Source organism: Phoenix dactylifera, chromosome 4 (genome assembly GCF_051530095.1).
Source record: "Phoenix dactylifera cultivar Ajwa chromosome 4, Ajwa_hap1_PhDact_Kaust_v1.1, whole genome shotgun sequence".
NCBI lineage: Eukaryota > Viridiplantae > Streptophyta > Magnoliopsida > Arecales > Arecaceae > Phoenix > Phoenix dactylifera.
The window spans coordinates 26,651,603-26,671,748 of NC_143193.1; the positions used below are offsets into that span (position 1 = coordinate 26,651,603).

The following is a 20,146-nucleotide window of genomic DNA, read 5'->3' on the forward strand; positions in this document are numbered from 1 at the left end:
AAGGAAAAATGGCTAGATTACCCTTTGTAGGACATGGGGAGAGGACCACTGAAATACTTACCCTGGTACATACTGATGTTTGTGGCCCATTCGATGTGCTAGCCAGGGGTCGTTATTCATACTTCATTACCTTTACCGATGACTATTCACGATATGGGTATGTGTATCTTATAAGATACAAATCTGAGTCTTTTGAAAAGTTCAAAGAGTTCAGAAATGAAGTAGAAAAATAGACTGGAAAAACCCTTAAGGTTCTTCGATCAGATCGAGGAGGAGAATACCTTAGTGGGAAATTTCGGGACTATCTCAAGAAGAATGGCATAGTCTCACAATGGACGCCTCCGGGTACACCTCAACTCAACGGGGTGTCAGAAAGGAGGAATCAGACTCTATTGGATATGGTTCGATCTATGATGAGCTTCACTGATCTACCTATGTCTCTTTGGGGAGATGCCTTATTATCCGCAATTTATTTATTGAATAGAGTTCCCTCTAAATCCGTTCCTACCACACCGTATGAGATATGGTATGGTAAGAAGCCGAGTCTTGGTCATCTCAAGATTTGGGAATGTCCGGCCCACGTCAAGCGACTACTGGCGGACAAGTTAGAGTCTAGGACCATAAGTGCTCGTTTCATTGGATATCCTAAAGAGTCATTAGGATACAATTTTTACGTCTCAGAGGATCACAATGTGTTTGTGAGCCGACATGCCGTCTTCTTGGAAAAACAGTTTATCCTTGATAGAGGCAGTGGGAGAAAAATTAAGCTTGAAGAGAGAGTCTCTGAAAAGCAACGAGTCATGGATCCTATAGAAGCTATTCATACAGAGCCAGTACACATAGTACCTCCTCCACCTCGTAGATCTAGTAGGGTCTCCCATCCTCCCGATAGATACTTAGGTATACTAGTAGAGGACACCGAGGAAATGTTTCTCATAGGAGATAGGGAACATGTACAGGATCCCAATACCTACGACGAGGCGATATCTGATATCGATTCTGAGAAATGGCTGGAAGCCATGAAGTCAGAGATAGACTCCATATATTACAACCAAGTCTGGACCTAAGTAGATCCACCAGAAGGTATAGTACCTATTGGATGCAAATGGATCTACAAAAGAAAGATAGGTTCGGATGGAAAGGTAGAGACCTATAAGGCAAGGCTAGTGGCGAAAGGGTATAGTCAGCGCGAAGGCATTGACTATCAGGAGACTTTTTCATCTGTAGCCATGCTAAAATCCATTCGAACGTTGCTTGCCATTGCAGCATTTCATGATTATAAAATATGGCAGATGGATGTAAAAACTGCTTTCCTGAATGGATATCTTGATGAAGATATCTATATGGAGCAGCCTTTGGGTTTCACTTCCAGTGATGGAGATCACAAGGTCTGCAAGCTGCAAAGTTCCATCTATGGACTAAAGCAAGCATCTCGGAGCTGGAATACTCGTTTCAATGATGCAATCAAATCGTTTGATTTCATCAAGAACGAAGAGGAACCGTGTGTTTACAAGAAGGTTAGTGGGAGTGCTGTCGTGTTCCTCGTACTGTACGTGGATGACATCCTCTTGATTGGGAATGATGTTCCCATGCTAACCTCGGTCAAGGTCTGGTTGTCAAAAGAGTTCTCCATGAAAGACCTTGGGGAAGCATCCTACATTTTGGGGATTAAGGTCTATAAAGATAGATCTAAGAGGTTGCTTGGTCTGTCACAGAAGATGTACATAGAGGAGGTACTGAAGAGGTTCAGTATGGAAAACTCCAAGAGGGGTCTATTACCCCTTAGGCATGGGATTCATCTCTCCAAAAAGATGTGCCCCAACACATCTGAAGAGATTCAACGCATGAGCAGGATTCCTTATGCTTCTGCAATAGGGAGCCTCATGTTTGCCATGCTATGTACACGACCTGATATAGCCCTTGCTGTGAGTGTCACTAGCAGATATCAGTCGAATCCAGGCGAAGAGCACTGGACAGCTGTGAAGAACATTCTTAAGTACTTAAGAAGAACTAAAGATTTGTTCTTGATTTTTGGAGGATCATCAGAGTTAAAGGTAGAAGGATACACAGATTCAGATTTTATGACTGATATTGATGATAGAAAGTCTACATCTCGATATGTGTTCTTGTGCAATGGTGGTATGGTAAATTGGAAGAGTTCCAAACAACCGATCATTGCTGATTCTACCATGGAAGCTGATTATATCGCCGCCTCTGTAGCTGCAAAGGAAGCCTTCTGGTTCAACAAATTTATTGCAGAGCTAGATGTAATGACATCGGATGCCATCACACTCTACTGTGATAATAATGGCATCATAGCTCTTGCTAAGGAGCCAAGGTCTCATCAGAAGTCCAAGCACATAGAGCGGCGCTTTCACCTCATACGCGAATACCTCGAGAAGAAATATGTCGAGGTGCAGAGAGTAGACTCCACGGACAACGTGGCGGACCCGCTCACTAAGCAGTTAAATCAGCAGAAGACTGAAGCCCACCTTGAGAAGATGGGACTTAGATATATGTCTGATTGGCTTTAGTGCAAGTGGGAGATTGTTATATGTATGCCCTAGAAGCTAATCTGGCAGACACATTATTAATTCTAGGACATAAATTTGTACTTGACTTTATTATTATTGAATAATAAATGGGCATCTTTTCATTCATATTGTTTATGTGTCTATGAATCGTCCAAAAAATTAATAAGATGATGATACATATTCTCAAGAGTTGAGAATTTGAGCCATGTATCATTGGTGATTAATTTCTAAATGCTCCTGATCAATGGATCATCACGAGGACGGTGATCGATCCGATCAGTGTACAGATCACTTTTCTTCTGGATGGACGAGACTCGAGTCCACAGTGTAGGGACACTGAAGTGATAGTGCAGGTGCTTGTTAGAGAACAAGGGTACTGAGCGTGACCAAGACAAGAAGTCACTTGGATGTCAGGGACTTACTTGATCTTGCAGTAGTATGACTGGTCCTTTGACCTCGGTGCTTCGGCTACTCACAGTGAGGTTATTGTAGTTTGACTACACGTATACATGGTCTCTAGCCATATGGGTCCTTGTAGTGTAGATTGGCTGCAGTAAGTTCACTGTAGGAGTAGGGTATGCACTTACATGGAATCTATCGACCTTGATAGAAGAGGAGTGATCCTATGTGATTTGTTAGACTGAGTTCTAAGACCTTGGCCAGGGCAGAAATATAAAGTGGAGAAAGAGTTTTTCACTATCGAACTCAAGTCAAATAAATCTAGACATATGACAGACGACGGGGTTTGACGAGTTATCCATGACCTCCGGTCTGTAGGGATCCACGATAGAAGGACTGTATCATACGATAACTGCACCTAGAGGTTCATCATTCTATTCTGCTTGGTGGCCACTACATACTGCTAGGTGTCACTGGTGGATGGTGAGACTCACAGGGATCATCTCGATGGTCGATAATCCCTGGTGAGTTGAGTTGGAATTGTTTCAACCCATTGAAAGGAGTTTTCAATGATATTGTGATAGAGATCATAATATATCTCACTACCAGTCAGAATGGAACCTATGGGGTCACACACATTAGAGGTATTGACCGATCCAATGGTTGAATGTGATTAGGAATCACAAATAATCAATTAGATTGATAAATGAAAACCCGCTAAGAGTTAGTGGCTAGAAGAAGGAATAATTACAATCGGATTGTAATTTAATTTAATTAATTGGATTTAATTAATTGGACTTGATCATGAGTCCTACTTGGAGTGGGAATCATGGAGTCCTAATTGGATTAGGATTTCAAATTAAATTAGAGTCCTACTTGGAATAGGATTTCTAATGTCCTAATTATCTTAGAGCTGAAATTTGAACAAGTTCTGATTAGATTAGGATTTTCTTAAGTCCTAATTAATTTTAAATTTAATCTAATTAATTTTATGACTCCTAATTGGATTTGGATTGAAGAGTTCAATAGATTCATGGTTCAATTAAGTCCTAATTAGATTAGGATTGGGAGGAAATTGAAATAGGTCCATACAAGTCCTATTTTGACTAGGATTGGACTCATGCACTAGACCCAAATTAAATCACCCATTAATTTGATTAAGTGGCAGATTTAAATGGATTAGAGGGAGGGGAATATGCCCCTCCCTTTGAGCCATGCGTGGGAGAAAAAGGAGGGGCGCATGCCTCTCCTAGGTGGCATGAAATAGAGATAAGGATGAGCTCCTAAAAAATAGGAGCTCATCTTTATCCCTTTGCAATTAAAAAGGGAGCATGGAATTTCGGCCAAAATGAATGTTTTTCTCCTCATTTCAGCCGTGAGCACCCTCCTCCATCTTCCTCTTTTGAGCCACAATCAAGAGAAGAAAAAGAAAAGCTTGGGACGCCCTCTTCCTTCTTCATCTTGGTTCCAAAAAGGAAGAAAAAGAGAAAGGCTGCGGGTCTTGTTTTCTTCTTCCTAAATCCATCCTTCTTCTTTTTCCTCTCAAGCCAATCAAAGGTTGATTCAAAGGAGAGGACTTCAGCCATCCATAGCCATCTCTGCAAGGGAGCTAGCACCCCGGTGAGATCCAAAGGCTTCGATCGAGTCAGTACTTCGTGTGGATACCTGTAGAGGCCGGACGCGTATGCGGCTTCCACTGAGCCTTGATCAAATACCACGTAAATCAGATTTGCGGAGACCATCTACCCGCACAAGGTGAAGATCTAATCTTCTTAATGATTTTAAAATGGTTTAAAATAATTTAATTCTAATCTATCTACAAACGAAAGGTTTTAAAACACGTTCATGCGATGAACGGATCCCGCATATATTTTTCCGCTGCAATCTGAAAATTATTTCGAAATTTTCATGGCATATGTGGGATGCTAACAATTCACGGTCGCACGGCTCGGCTGCGGGCTGCATCACGGGCGGAGGAAGAGGCGGAGATGCTGGGATTTCAACTGCTAGGAGTGGATCGTTGATCTCGAAGGAGAAGATGCGGGCAGTGATGGCGAAGGGGCTGGATCTCCGCTGCTGGGAAGAGTCGACCGCACGGGCACGGTGGGCATGCGGCTGATTACGGCCGACTGGAATCATGGAGGACTGGTCGCCGGCGGATTTGGTCGCGGGATCGTCGGGAGGACGCCGCGGACGGTGGGCTGCGCGTGAGATGTTCATCGGGGGAGGAAGAAGATGAACAGTGGCTGAGTCTTTTTTTTTATATTATTTTTATTTATTTATTTATTATGTATTATTTATTATTTATTTTTTTCTCTAACACTGTTCACATGAACAGTTTTTTTACGGACACTGTTCATGTGAACAGTGTTTTCGCGGACACTGTTCATATGAATAGTGTTTTCGGCATTTTTTTAACTGTTCATATGAACAGTGTTTTAACGGGACACTGTTCATATGAATAGTGAATCATGAATATTTAGTTATTATTATTATTTTTTTGTTTTAAATTTATAAATTTTATATGAAGGCAGGTAACGAATTGGTTGGAAATTGGCTTTGGATTTGCGGTGGGTCATGATCGTTGATTTGCTTGGACTTGTTCTCGAGCCCAGTGTCCTTCAAATTTAATTATTGCTAAACTGCTTCAGATCGAACTCGACCAGTCAAGACTAAAAACAAGACCATGACTTAATAAAAAGGGTTAATCAAACGTTTTCCTTAGCAAATTTAATTATAACTTTTGATCGAGTCAGGACCAAAACCTATTTAATTATAACCTCAGCTTGATTACAACTTCATCAGATTACCAAACCGAATCAGCACAATCTCCTCCTTATATGTTTTTCTATAGTTTTCATGAAAGATCGTAACCAAGAAAAAGGAAAAGAAAAAAAAAACATATTTCAAATTTATTTCAATGATTATTCAATTTTTTGGTAAATATGTATTTATTAGTTTAAGAACATTGATAAGTGCTATGGAAAGATAACTAAACTATGAATTATTAAGCACTTATCACACCCCCAAACCTATATTTTGCTAGTCCTCGAGCAAAATAAAAAAAAAAGAAAAGCTCTAACTCACTTTCGTAGGCATCGCGATTGCATTTATCATATGCAACAAGGCTTTAAACCCCTAGGTTACCCTAGTGGACGAGTTATAGTCTCGTGAGGATTTCCAGCGAAGATACCCACAAACTTCAATATTAAAATAAATCATTTATTATTATGATTAATTTATTGTTGTTGTTTGTTTTATTTTATTTTTTATTATTATTTTTTTTATTTATTTTTATTATTTTTTTATTCCTTTTTTTAAAATCTAATTTAAGATACATAAATGATAAGAATTTCAAAGCACACACGGTTTTATTTTCTAAGTCAGCCCAAATCCTAGGTCAAGATGCAATTCATGTTGAAGTCATTAAGTTTCCGTTAGGGAGTTGTAAGACTTATTTATACTGGAGTGCTCGGTGAAATCTGGACCGTACACAAGCTAAGAGTTCGGATCTCCAAAATATTGCTAATACTAGTAGTTTCCAAGGATTGGTCGAAAGAACCTGCTCACTGATTCAAAATCATCTTATCTGCAGGATTTCGAGAGTTGTGGATGTTTACTTTAGTACCTCACGGGCTTTATCTGTAATATTCCAGTTTACTCGAATTTTTACAACGACGGCTTTCACACTATTGTATTTTTCAAGGTCAATACAGAGTTTTTTTTATTATTTTTTTTTATAAAGACATATAAATTGTGCACTTTTACTCTTGTGGTGATTTCTCCGTGTAACGAGCAATCAGTCGACAACTCTCACACCAGTTGGCACAAGGTGTCAGGCATCAAGACTCTCCTACGGACTTATGCTCGGAGTTCTCATCACAAGCCTACTTGACCTTTGACAATAGGTAGCCCTTTTCGATGTTCCTGACTAAATCCATTATTATTGATGATTTTTTTTTTTTGGATTAGATAAGTATGATTCATTAGGGTCCAAGGTTGCTACTATACTATCAACATAATGTCGAGCCTAGACCTTAGAAGTGTCGGCCAGTGTGTAGTGAAATTCCGAAGTATTAATTAGCTTACAACTTCCTAAGAGAGACTTAATGAAAATAACTTAAATTTGTATTACTTCCGACTAGTCATTGGGCTTTTTAGATTTTATATACCTTGTGTGTTTATCATTCTTGCATAAATGTATAGAAATTAGGTTTTTTAAAAACAAAAACTTTTTTTTTAATTTTATTATTATTATTATTATTTTATAAAAATTGAAAATGAACACATTTTTTTCTATTTTTTTTTTGTTTTTTTTTGGATGAAAATCAAGATGAATACCCCCAAACCTAAATCTAACATTGTCCTCAATGTTAAAAAAAAATCTAAGAGAATTGGGTTGCCTCCCAACAAGCGCTAAGTTTATTGTCTTCAGCCCGACACAGTGAGGTAGTTTTTGCATCTCCTTTTATGAGGTCATCTATTTTGTCTACCATAAAACACTCAACTTTCCTCGCGGGTTGGTCGGCCATATTGAACACATTTAATTTTACTTTCATGTTCCCAAATGATATGTTCATTACCCCCGTTCTACAATTTATGCATGCATTGGCTGTTGCTAAAAAGGGGCGCCCAAGGATCACTGGAATTTGTTTCTTAGGATTAGGCTCATGTTCCATATCAAGGACGATGAAATCTACTGAAAAATAGAATTTGTCTACCTTGACAAGAACATCTTCAATTATCCCACGTGGTGTTTTTACAGATCGATCAGCCAATTGAAGGGATACCGAGGTTCGTTTTAATTCTCCTAACCCAAGTTTCTCATAAACTGAATAAGGTAAAAGGTTGACACTTGCCCCTAGATCTAAGAGTGCTCGATCAATGAAATTATTTCCTAAGACACAGGAGATGGTGGGAGCACCAGGATCTTTGAATTTCGGAGGGGTGTTGTGTTGGAGAATAGAACTCACTTGCTCAGTTAGGAAAACCTTTCTAGGCACATGTGTCCTAGATTTTCGCTTTTGGGTGCACAGGTCTTTAAGAAATTTGGCATAAGAGGGAACTTGTCTAATAGCATCAAGAAGTGGAAGGTAGATCTTCACTTGTTTGAAAACCTCCATCATCTCCTCTAGTGAAGTTCCTTTTTTGCCAAAGGGAGAGGGTGAATTAAGAGCTTCAGGAAATGGGGCCTTTGGGATATGAGTTTTGGCAGAAGGTGGACTAGCTGAAGAAGAAGGAGAAGGTTTTAGATTTTCATTTGACACATTTTTATCCTCTTCTTCACCTTCCTTATTGTTGTCCTTCCCAATCTTATTGTCTACTACACGTCCACTCCTAAGGGTAGTCAAAGCATTGGCTTGTTCATGATGAATTGCATTTAATTGATTTTCTTGAGCCATGTATTGTCCCCTAGGATTACTTAGTGGTTGGCTTGGAAGCTTTCCTTTCTCTCGCTTGTTCAGTGCATTAGCTAGTTGCCCCATTTGGGATTCTAGCTTGACGATGGATTGCGTGTGAGAGTGCACCAATTGTGTAATGGTTTCCAAATCTTGAAGGGCATTCAACACTTTCTCCTCAAAGGCTGTGTTTCTTTGGGGTGGAGGAGGAGTGTGTTGAAATTGAGTCGAGGGACGGTAGAGATGAATATTTTGTTGGGTTTGAAAATTCTGAAGATTTTGAAAATTTTGGGAATAGGGTTGGGCTATGTTCGAAGCTTGCTGCTTCCAAGAAAAGTTTGGATGATTTCGCCATCCCGGGTTATATGTATTGAAAAATGGGTCATTACCCGGTCTAGGCTGTGTTTGAGCAACATTGATGTGTTCTTGCACGAGTTCGGGAAATTGGGGTGCTGAAGGACACTCATGAATAGGGTGGGATGGGCTAGAACAGATAGTGCACACTTGTGCTTGGGAAGAGTTCATGTAATACCCACCTATCATCAGTTGATCAATCTTATGGGACAATGCATCTGCCTTGCTAGACAGGTCAATAGAATGACTTATTTCACAAATGGTCCCTTTTCTTTGAGAACTCAGGGGTGCTTGACGAGAACAGGAAGCATGGTGGAGGGAGTTTTCATTAAGATTTTCAAATAATTGCCATGCTTCATGCTCATTTTGAAGCATGAATGTCCCCCCGCATGCAGCATCGATCATCTGACGGTTTCGTTCAGTCAATCCGTCATAGAAACATTGCACTAGCTGCCACTTAGGTATTTGATGATGAGGGCATTTACGGATTAGGTCCCGAAATCTCTCTCAAGTTTCATGAAATTCTTCTCCCTCAGTTTGGGAGAAGCTCGTGATGGCACATCTAAACTGGTTCGTTCTTCCTATGGGAAAGTATTTTTTAAGGAATTCTTGTTGCATTTGACCCCAGGAATGAATCGAATTGGCTTCTAAAGAATTTAGCCATTGTTTGGCTCTATCTTTAAGGGAGAAGAGGAATAATCTAAGTTTTAGAGCATCATCAGTAAAGTTCTGAATCTTAACAGTGGTGCAAATCTCAAGGAATTCATCTAGGTGTTTATATGGGTCTTCATTGGTGAGCCCATAAAAAGATGGGAGCATTTGGATCACACTAGATTTTATTTCATATTGTACAGCTGCTACTTCAGGTAATCGAATGCAAGATGGAAAAGTGTAAATGGTGGGAGTAAAGTACTCCCTTAGGAGTTTGGGTTGTTCTTCAGCCATCTTAAGAGGTGGGGATGATCCTAATGTTTTGATCTTAGCTCGAATGTTCCTAAGGGTCCGTTCTATTTCAGGGTCAAAAGGTAATAGGTCACGTACTCTAGAACGACTCCCTTGCATACACTAATACTTGATCAGTCAAGCATGCAATAAAAGAAAAACAAAATACATCAATCCTTGTATTTGCCCTAAGATCACTAGACAGCTCCTAACTGGTTTGAAGAGGGCACCTAAGCCTCCAATCCGGTCTAATGAACTGAGTTGATCAGGTAAGCTCCCAGGTAAGTGGAGGGGTCACAATGCGTTCGCAAAGGTCCCACTTAAAACCCACTTGCCTCGAACAGATGAACTGTCTCCCTTATAGGGACAAAGCTTGTCTAGACATCAACTAAGCCATAGAGCGAAATTGGTGCAACTTTCGGTGATCTTCGTCCTATTGAGCTCGAATGTCCCTAGGAGCCAACGTCTAATTGATTTTAATTAATGTGACACTATGTGAGATTGAGTTCACCTAAGTTGGGCAAGAGTCCGGTGATGAAATCCGGCTCTTATCTCGTTGGGGTGATTGCCCTTACTATGTGCGGATTAATTTGTGTATGTGTATCAAGCATGCATTCACACTTTTGCTGAAATTAAAATCAAACAATCACCACAAAATTTCAAGCTAATAATTAATTTAAATAAGAAAGGTTTAGAGGTTACCAAAGGAAATTTTTCCAGCAATTTAAATTTTTTTGTAGGCAAACCTTTATAGCATTCCTTTTCCAGCAGTTCTCTTTTTGATCATCCCAGATTTTTTGCTCGATTCCTGATCAAATAATATAAAAAGAAAAATTAAAAATTAGTAAGAGAGAGAAAAAAAAACAAGAAAAGTAACAACAATAGAAAATATTTTTATTTTAGATATATATATATATATTTAAAAAAGTTTTTTTTTGTAATTTTTTTTAATGATAGGAAAAATAACTATGCTAGGAATCCCCGTGGACCGACACCCGTAATTACTATCCTACAGGATACGTGCTATTGCATGGTTTATTTTTGAAATTGAAAGGACCGATCAATTTTTGGCACCGTTGCCGAAAAATTTGGTCACGGGATCGTCGGGAGGACGCCGCGGACGGTGGGCTGCGCGTGAGATGTTCATCGGGGGAGGAAGAAGATGAACAGTGGCTGAGTCTTTTTTATTTTTTTCTTTTTATTTATTTATTTATTATGTATTATTTATTATTTTATTTTTTTCTCTAACACTGTTCACATGAACAGTTTTTTTACGGACACTGTTCATGTGAACAGTGTTTTCACGGACACTGTTCATATGAACAGTGTTTTCGGCATTTTTTAACACTATTCATATGAACAGTGTTTTAACGGGACGCTGTTCATATGAACAGTGAATCGTAAATATTTAGTTATTATTATTATTATTTTGTTTTAAATTTATAAATTTTATATGAAGGCAGGTAACGAATTGGTTGAAAATTGGCTTTGGATTTGCGGTGGGTCATGATCGTTTATTTTCTTGGACTTGTTCTCGAGCCCTGTCCTTCAAATTTAATTATTGCTAAACTGCTTCAGATCGAACTCGACCAGTCAAGACTAAAAACAAGACCATGACTTAATAAAAAGGATTAATCAAACGTTTTCCTTAGCAAATTTAATTATAACTTTTGATCGAGTCAGGACCAAAACCTATTTAATTATAACCTCAGCTTGATTACAACTTCATCAGATTACCAAACCGAATCAGCACAATCTCCTCCTTATATGTTTTTCTGTAGTTTTCATGAAAGATCGTAACCAAGAAAAAGGAAAAGAAAAAAAAAACATATTTCAAATTTATTTCAATGATTATTTAATTTTCTGGTAAAATATGTATTTATTTGTTTAAGAACATTGATAAGTGCTATAGAAAGATAACTAAATTATGAATTATTAAGCACTTATCAATGGGTATGTGTATCTTATGAGACACAAATCTGAATCTTTTAAAAAGTTCAAAGAGTTCAGAAATGAAGTAGAAAAACAAACTGAAAAACCCCTTAAGGCTCTTCGATCAAATCAAGGAGGAGAATACCTTAGTAAAAAATTCCGGAACTATCTCAAAGAGAATGGCATAGTCTCACAATGGACTCCTCCGGGTACACCTCAACTCAACGGGGTGTCAGAGTGGAGAAATCGGACTCTATTAGATATGGTCTGATCCATGATGAGCTTCACTGATTTACCTATGTTTCTTTGGGGAGATGCCTTACTTATCGCAATTTATCTACTAAATAGAGTTTCCTCTAAATCCGTTCCTACCACACCGTATGAGATTTGGCATGGTAAGAAACCAAGTCTTGGTCATCTCAAGATTTGGGGATGTCCAGCCCACGTCAAGTGACTACAGGCGGACAAACTAGAGGCTATGACCATAAGTGCTCGTTTCATAGGATATCCTAAAAAGTCATTAGGATATAATTTTTACGTCTTAGAGGATCACAATGTGTTTGTGAGCCGACATGCCATCTTCTTGGAAAAACAGTTTATCCTTGATAGAGGCAATGGAAGAAAAATTGAGCTTGAAGAGAAAGTCTCTGCAAAGCAACGAGTCATGGATTCTATAGAATCTATTCATACAGAGCCAGTACACATTATTCCTCCACCTCGCAGATCTAGTAGGGTCTCCCATCTTCTTGATAGATACTTAGGTATGCTTGAAGAGGATTCTAAGAAAATGTTCCTCATGGGAGATAGGGAACACATACATGATCCCAAAACCTACGACGGGGCGATATCAGATATCGATTCCGAGAAATGGCTGGAAGCTATGAAGTCAGAATTAGACTCCATGCATTCCAACCAAGTCTGGACTTTAGTGGATCTACCAAAAGATATTGTACCTATTGGATGCAAATGGATCTACAAAAGAAAGATAAGTTCGGATGGAAAGGTAGAGACCTATAAGGCAAGGCTAGTAGCGAAAGGGTATAGTCAACGCGAAGGCATTGACTATCAGGAGATCTTTTCACCTGTAGCCATGCTGAAATCCATCCAAATATTGCTTGCCATTGCAGCATTTCATAATTATGAAATTTGGAAAATGGATGTGAAAACTGCTTTCCTAAATGGATATCTTGATGAAGATATCTATATGGACCAGCCTTTGGGTTTCACTTCCAGTGATGGAAATCGCAAGATCTGCAAGTTGCAAAGGTCCATTTATGGACTAAAGCAAGCATCTCGGAGTTGGAATACTCGTTTCAATGATGCAATCAAAACGTTTGATTTCATCAAGAACGAAGAGAAACCGTGTGTTTACAAGAAGGTTAGTGGGAGTGCTGTCGTATTTCTCGTATTGTACGCGGACGACATTCTCTTGATAGGGAATGATATTCCCATGCTAACCTCTGTCAAGGTCTGGTTATCAAAAGAGTTCTCCATGAAAGATCTTGGGGAAGCATCATATATTTTGGGGATAAAGATCTATAGAGATAGATCTAAAAGGATGCTTGCCTATCACAGAACATGTATATAGAGGAAGTGCTGAAAATGTTCAGCATGGAAAACTCCAAAAGGGGTTTCTTACCCCTTAGGCATGGAATTCATCTCTGCAAGAAGATGTGCCCCAACACATCTGAAGAGATTCAACGTATGAGCAAGATCCCTTATGCATCGGCAATAGGGAGCCTCATGTATGCCATGCTATGTACACGACCTGATATAGCCCTTGCTGTGAGTGTCACTAGCAGATATCAGTCGAATCTAGTTTAAGAGCATTGGACAGCTGTGAAGAATATTCTTAAGTACTTAAGAAGAACTAAAGATTTGTTCTTGATCTTTGGAGAAGCATCAGAGTTAATGGTAGAAGGGTACACAGATTCAGACTTCATGATTGATATCGATGATAAAAAAGTCTATATCTGGATATGTGTTCTTGTGCAATGGTGGTACGGTAAATTAGAAAAGTTCTAAACAACCGATCATTGCTGATTCTACTATGGAAGCTGAATATAACGCCGCCGCTGAAGCTGCTAAGGAAGGCTTCTGGTTCAAGAAATTCATTGCGGAATTGGATGTAATGTCATCAGATGCCATAACACTCTACTGCGATAATAATGGCGCCATAGCTCTTGCTAAGGAGCCAAGGTCTCATCAGAAGTCCAAGCATATAGAGCGACACTTGAAGGGTTTTAGCATGTTATAATACGCAGCGGAAGCTAGGGATTTTAAAAATTTCTTAATAAAGTCCCTTAACATTAAACCCTTATAAGCCTAGTTTACCTTAATAGAAGCAATCAAATAATATAATATAAATACAGAAATAGAAGAATACCTCTAACGCTAATCCAATGTGCAGAATTTACACTAGGTGCCCAAATGTTCACCCTCCAACGTTGATCCACACGAAAACTTAATTCAAGTCTTAAGCTCCAAAGACTTTGATCCTTAATGCAGAATTCTTCTAAAGAACTCTAATGGCTTGCTTTCCTTCCTTTCTATTTTTCTTTCACCTTCTAAAATCACTTCTAATCCTTTTGTCCTAAAGAAGACCACCTTGTCTTGGATTAGGACACCCTAGAAGCAATGCTAGAAAGAGACAAAACCTTGTAAGAAAGAAGGGATAAGGGAGAGAGAATGCGGTGGAGTTGGAATGATGAAACCCATGGAGCGCTAGCCTATTTATAATAGGCGTAGGGATGCATCTCGAAGGGATGCATCCCATCCACACATCCTTTCATGAAAGGGTATCATCTTAAGGGCCATATCAAGTAAGAGGAGGCACAGATCAAGTGAGGAGGTGTATCAAATGATATGCCCTTTCATGTGGTGCCATATTTTGACTAAGTCAACATCACATGCCAATCACGTGTCCATCATGCCTCATCTCTTGATCTTTCATGATGATGATCCAAGGGCTCCAATGCAAGGCGCCATTTACTTGACCCATTATGTCTTCATCCAATGGTGGGATTAAGATCCAATGGTCAATTATGATAGCCATTCTCTAACCCATTCCAATTGGAACGGTCTAGATTGAATGATTTATCAAATCTAATCCAATTAGACTCAAACCAAGCCAATTAGGTGCCAACTCTTGGCTAACCCATATTAGAACATGATCTAATCAAATTAGATCAATTAAGAATCAAATTCGAATCCAATTCGAATCCAATTCGAATCAGGAGCTAAGGGTTTGCAATACCTGCTAGGATGTTTATCTTGCAAACATGATCTAATCCAATTAGACCCTTGATAAGTTTCCTTGTGTGTGACCCATTGGGTTCCATACTTAGCCAGCAAAAGGTGTGAGTGGAGTTGACCCAACTTGATTAGAACTCTTCTAATCGATTTAAGTCCAAACTGCGCGAACCCGAACTTAACAATTAGAATCCTTTCTAATTGGTGATCGAATTAAACTCTTTAATTCGATCAAACCTATAAGACAAGATTGACGTCTAGCAACGTGTCATGTCTACCCGAAAAATATGGAATTTGGTAGAAATACCAAAAATACCCTTCAGTGGCAAGTTACCATGCAATTCAATCCTTTAATCAAACTGCATCCCGAATATGTATATGAGTTTAAATATATATCAAACTTAATTTTATATTCATATCTTTCTCAATCTTTTAATGATAATTTAAATAATGAAATATTAGAAACTCTTTCTAATTTTCATTCTGCTTTGATCAAAGGCTTCCTGAATTATCAGATGATTAGAATAAATAGGATGCTATCTTCTCTTACTAAAAGTGATTAATTTCTTGTTGACCTACTCATAATCTTCATGCACAATTCACCATATCCAGAAGATCTCGTACACAACTTATTGTCATGAATGAGTGTAAACCAAAATATGGATTCATGTGCACAAGATATCATGGTGATCTCAGGTCATAGGATCAGTTGCACAACTCCCACTAAGAGAATCATCTTTTGATATGTAAGTAAGACTTCATGAGATTTCTCTTTGTAGGTCAATTTAGTAAACTCATTCTTCTAATGAGCACCCACATCTTTGTATTAGTGTCTCCACACAAGTGATTGTGAGATCAATCACCCTCTACATCGAGCATACATAAGATGTGCCAGTCTTTTTGGTAAACATTTTTTTCTAATTTTTTTTTTGTTTTTTTTTGGATGAAAATCAAAAAGAATACCCCCAAACCTAAACCTAACATTGTCCTCAATGTTAAAAAAAATCTAAGAGAATTGGGTTGCCTCCCAACAAGCGCTAAGTTTATTGTCTTCAGCCAGACACAGTGAGGTAGTTTTTGCATCTTCTTTTATGAGGTCATCTATTTTGTCTACCATAAAACACTCAACTTCCCTCGCAGGTTGGTCGGCCATATTGAACACATTTAATTTTACTTTCATGTTCCCAAATGATATGTTCATTATCCCCGTTCTACAATTTATGCATGCATTGGCTGTTGCTAAAAAGGGGCGCCCAAGGATCACTGGGATTTGTTTCTTAGGATTAGGCTCATGTTCCATATCAAGGACGATGAAATCTACTGGAAAATAGAATTTGTCTACCTTGATAAGAACATCTTCAATTATCCCACGTGGTGTTTTTACAGATCGATCAGCCAATTGAAGGGATACCGAGGTTGGTTTTAATTCTCCTAACCCAAGTTTCTCATAAACTGAATAAGGTAAAAGGTTGACACTTGCCCCTAGATCTAAGAGTGCTCGATCAATGAAATTATTTCCTAAGACACAGGAGATGGTGGGAGCACCAGGATCTTTGAATTTCGGAGGGGTGTTGTGTTGGAGAATAGAACTCACTTGCTCAGTTAGGAAAACCTTTCTAGGCACATGTGTCCTAGATTTTCGCTTTTGGGTGCACAGGTCTTTAAGAAATTTGGCATAAGAGGGAACTTGTCTAATAGCATCAAGAAGTGGAAGGTTGATCTTCACTTGTTTGAAAACCTCCATCATCTCCACTAGTGAAGTTCCTTTTTTGCCAAAGGGAGAGGGTGAATTAAGAGCTTCAGAAAATGGGGCCTTTGGGATATGAGTTTTGGCAGAAGGTGGACTAGCTGAAGAAGAAGGAGAAGGTTTTAGATTTTCATTTGACACATTTTTATCCTCTTCTTCACCTTCCTTATTGTTGTCCTTTCCAATCTTATTGTCTACTACACGTCCACTCCTAAGGGTAGTCAAAGCATTGGCTTGTTCGTGATGAATTGCATTTAATTGATTTTCTTGAGCCATGTATTGTCCCCTAGGATTACTTAGTGGTTGGCTTGGAAGCTTTCCTTTCTCTCGCTTGTTCAGTGCATTAGCTAGTTGCCCCATTTGGGATTCTAGCTTGACGATGGATTGCGTGTGAGAGTGCACCAATTGTGTAATGGTTTCCAAATCTTGAAGGGCATTCAACACTTTCTCCTCAAAGGCTGTGTTTCTTTGGGGTGGAGGAGGAGTGTGTTGAAATTGAGTCGAGGGACGGTAGAGATGAATATTTTGTTGGGTTTGAAAATTCTGAAGATTTTGAAAATTTTGGGAATAGGGTTGGGCTATGTTCGAAGCTTGCTGTTTCCAAGAAAAGTTTGGATGATTTCGCCATCCCGGGTTATATGTATTGAAAAATGGGTCATTACCCGGTCTAGGCTGTGTTTGAGCAACATTGATGTGTTCTTGCACGAGTTCGGGAAATTGGGGTGCTGAAGGGCACTCATGAATATGGTGGGATGGGCTAGAACAGATAGTGCACACTTGTGCTTGAGAAGAGTTCATGTAATACCCACCTATCATCAGTTGATCAATCTTATGGGACAATGCATCTACCTTGCTAGACAGGTCAATAGAATGACTTATTTCACAAATGGTCCCTTTTCTTTGAGAACTCAGGAGTGCTTGACGAGAACAGGAAGCATGGTGGAGGGAGTTTTCATTAAGATTTTCAAATAATTGCCATGCTTCATGCTCATTTTGAAGCATGAATGTCCCCCCGCATGCAGCATCGATCATCTGACGGTTTCGTTCAGTCAATCCGTCATAGAAACATTGCACTAGCTGCCACTTAGGTATTTGATGATGAGGGCATTTACGGATTAGGTCCCGAAATCTCTCCCAAGTTTCATGAAATTCTTCTCCCTCAGTTTGGGAGAAGCTCGTGATGGCACGTCTAAACTGGTTCGTTCTTCCTATGGGAAAGTATTTTTTAAGGAATTCTTGTTGCATTTGACCCCAGGAATGAATCGAATTGGCTTCTAAAGAATTTAGCCATTGTTTGGCTCTATCTTTAAGGGAGAAGGGGAATAATCTAAGTTTTAGAGCATCATCAGTAAAGTTCTGAATCTTGACAGTGGTGCAAATCTCAAGGAATTCATCTAGGTGTTTATATGGGTCTTCATTGGTGAGCCCATAAAAAGATGGGAGCATTTGGATCACACTAGATTTTATTTCATATTGTACAGCTGCTACTTCAGGTAATCGAATGCAAGATGGGAAAGTGTAAATGGTGGGAGTAAAGTACTCCCTTAGGAGTTTGGGTTGTTCTTCAGCCATCTTAAGAGGTGGGGATGATCCTAATGTTTTGATCTTAGCTCGAATGTTCCTAAGGGTCCGTTCTATTTCAGGGTCAAAAGGTAATAGGTCACGTACTCTAGAACGACTCCCTTGCATACACTAGTACTTGATCAGTCAAGCATGCAATAAAAGAAAAACAAAATACATCAATCCTTGTATTTGCCCTAAGATCACTAGACAGCTCCTAACTGGTTTGAAGAGGGCACCTAAGCCTCCAATCTGGTCTATTGAACTGAGTTGACCAGGTAAGCTCCCAGGTAAGTGGAGGGGTCACAATGCGTTCGCAAAGGTCCCACTTAAAACCCACTTGCCTCGAACAGATGAACTCTCCCTTATAGGGACAAAGCTTGCCTATACATCAACTAAGCCACATAGCGAAATTGGTGCAACTTTCGGTGATCTTCATCCTATTGAGCTCGAATGTCCCTAGGAGCCAACGTCTAATTGATTTTAATTAATGTGACACTATGTGAGATTGAGTTCACCTAAGTTGGGCAAGAGTCCGGTGATGAAATCCGGCTCTTATCTTATTGGGGTATTGCCCTTACTATGTGCGGATTAATTTGTGTATGTGTATCAAGCATGCATTCACACTTTTGCTGAAATTAAAATCAAACAATCACCACAAAATTTCAAGCTAATAATTAATTTAAATAAGAAAGGTTTAGATGTTACCAAAGGAAATTTTTCCAGCAATTTAAAATTTTTTGTAGGCAAACCTTTATAGCATTCCTTTTCCAGCAGTTCTCTTTTTGATCATCCCAGATTTTTTTGCTCGATTCCTGATCAAATAATATAAAAAGAAAAATTAAAAATTAGTAAGAGAGAGAAAAAAAACAAGAAAAGTAACAACAATAGAAAATATTTTTATTTTAGATATATATATATATATTTTTAAAAAAGTTTTTTTTTTGTAATTTTTTTTAATGATAGGAAAAATAACTATGCTAGCAATCCCCGTGGACCGACACCCATAATTACTATCCTACAGGATACGTGCTATTGCGTGGTTTATTTTTGAAATTGAAAGGACCGATCAATTTTTGGCGTCGTTGCCGGGGAATTTGGTCACGGGATCGTCGGGAGGACGCCGCGGACGGTGGGCTGCGCGTGAGATGTTCATCGGGAGAGGAAGAAGATGAACAGTGGCTGAGTCTTTTTTATTTTTTTATTTTTATTTATTTATTTATTATGTATTATTTATTATTTTATTTTTTTCTCTAACACTGTTCACATGAACAGTTTTTTTACGGACACTGTTCATGTGAACAGTGTTTTCGCGGACACTGTTCATACGAACAGTGTTTTCGGCATTTTTTTAACACTGTTCATATGAACAGTGTTTTAACGGGACACTGTTCATATGAACAGTGAATCGTGAATATTTAGTTATTATTATTATTATTTTGTTTTAAATTTATAAATTTTATATGAAGGCAGGTAACGAATTGGTTGGAAATTGGCTTTGGATTTGTGGTGGGTCATGATCGTTTATTTACTTGGACTTGTTCTCGAGCCCTGTCCTTCAAATTTAATTATTGCTAAACTGCTTCAGATCGAACTCGACCAGTCAAGACTGAAAACAAGACCATGACTTAATAAAAAGGGTTAATCAAACATTTTCCTTAGCAAATTTAATTATAACTTTTGATCGAGTCAGGACCAAAACCTATTTAATTATAACCTCAGCTTGATTACAACTTCATCAGATTACCAAACCGAATCAGCACAATCTCCTCCTTATATGTTTTTCTGTAGTTTTCATGAAAGATCGTAACCAAGAAAAAGGAAAAGAAAAAAAAAACATATTTCAAATTTATTTCAATGATTATTCAATTTTCTGGTAAAATATATATTTATTTGTTTAAGAACATTGATAAGTGCTATAGAAAGATAACTAAATTATGAATTATTAAGCACTTATCAATGGGTATGTGTATCTTATGAGATACAAATCTGAATCTTTTGAAAAGTTCAAAGAGTTCAAAAATGAA

The 20,146-nt window shown here is 38.5% G+C and overlaps 2 non-coding genes across 2 annotated transcripts; both read left to right on the forward strand.

Moving 5' to 3' along the window:
- Positions 1-9,149: 9,149 nt before the first annotated feature.
- On the forward strand, positions 9,150-9,255 carry LOC149753756 (small nucleolar RNA R71). The gene has a single exon (XR_016409312.1). It is a non-coding gene; the product is annotated as a small nucleolar RNA R71 (small nucleolar RNA).
- An 8,394-nt stretch (positions 9,256-17,649) lies between these two features.
- On the forward strand, positions 17,650-17,755 carry LOC149753757 (small nucleolar RNA R71). The gene has a single exon (XR_016409295.1). It is a non-coding gene; the product is annotated as a small nucleolar RNA R71 (small nucleolar RNA).
- The last annotated feature ends 2,391 nt before the right edge of the window (positions 17,756-20,146 follow it).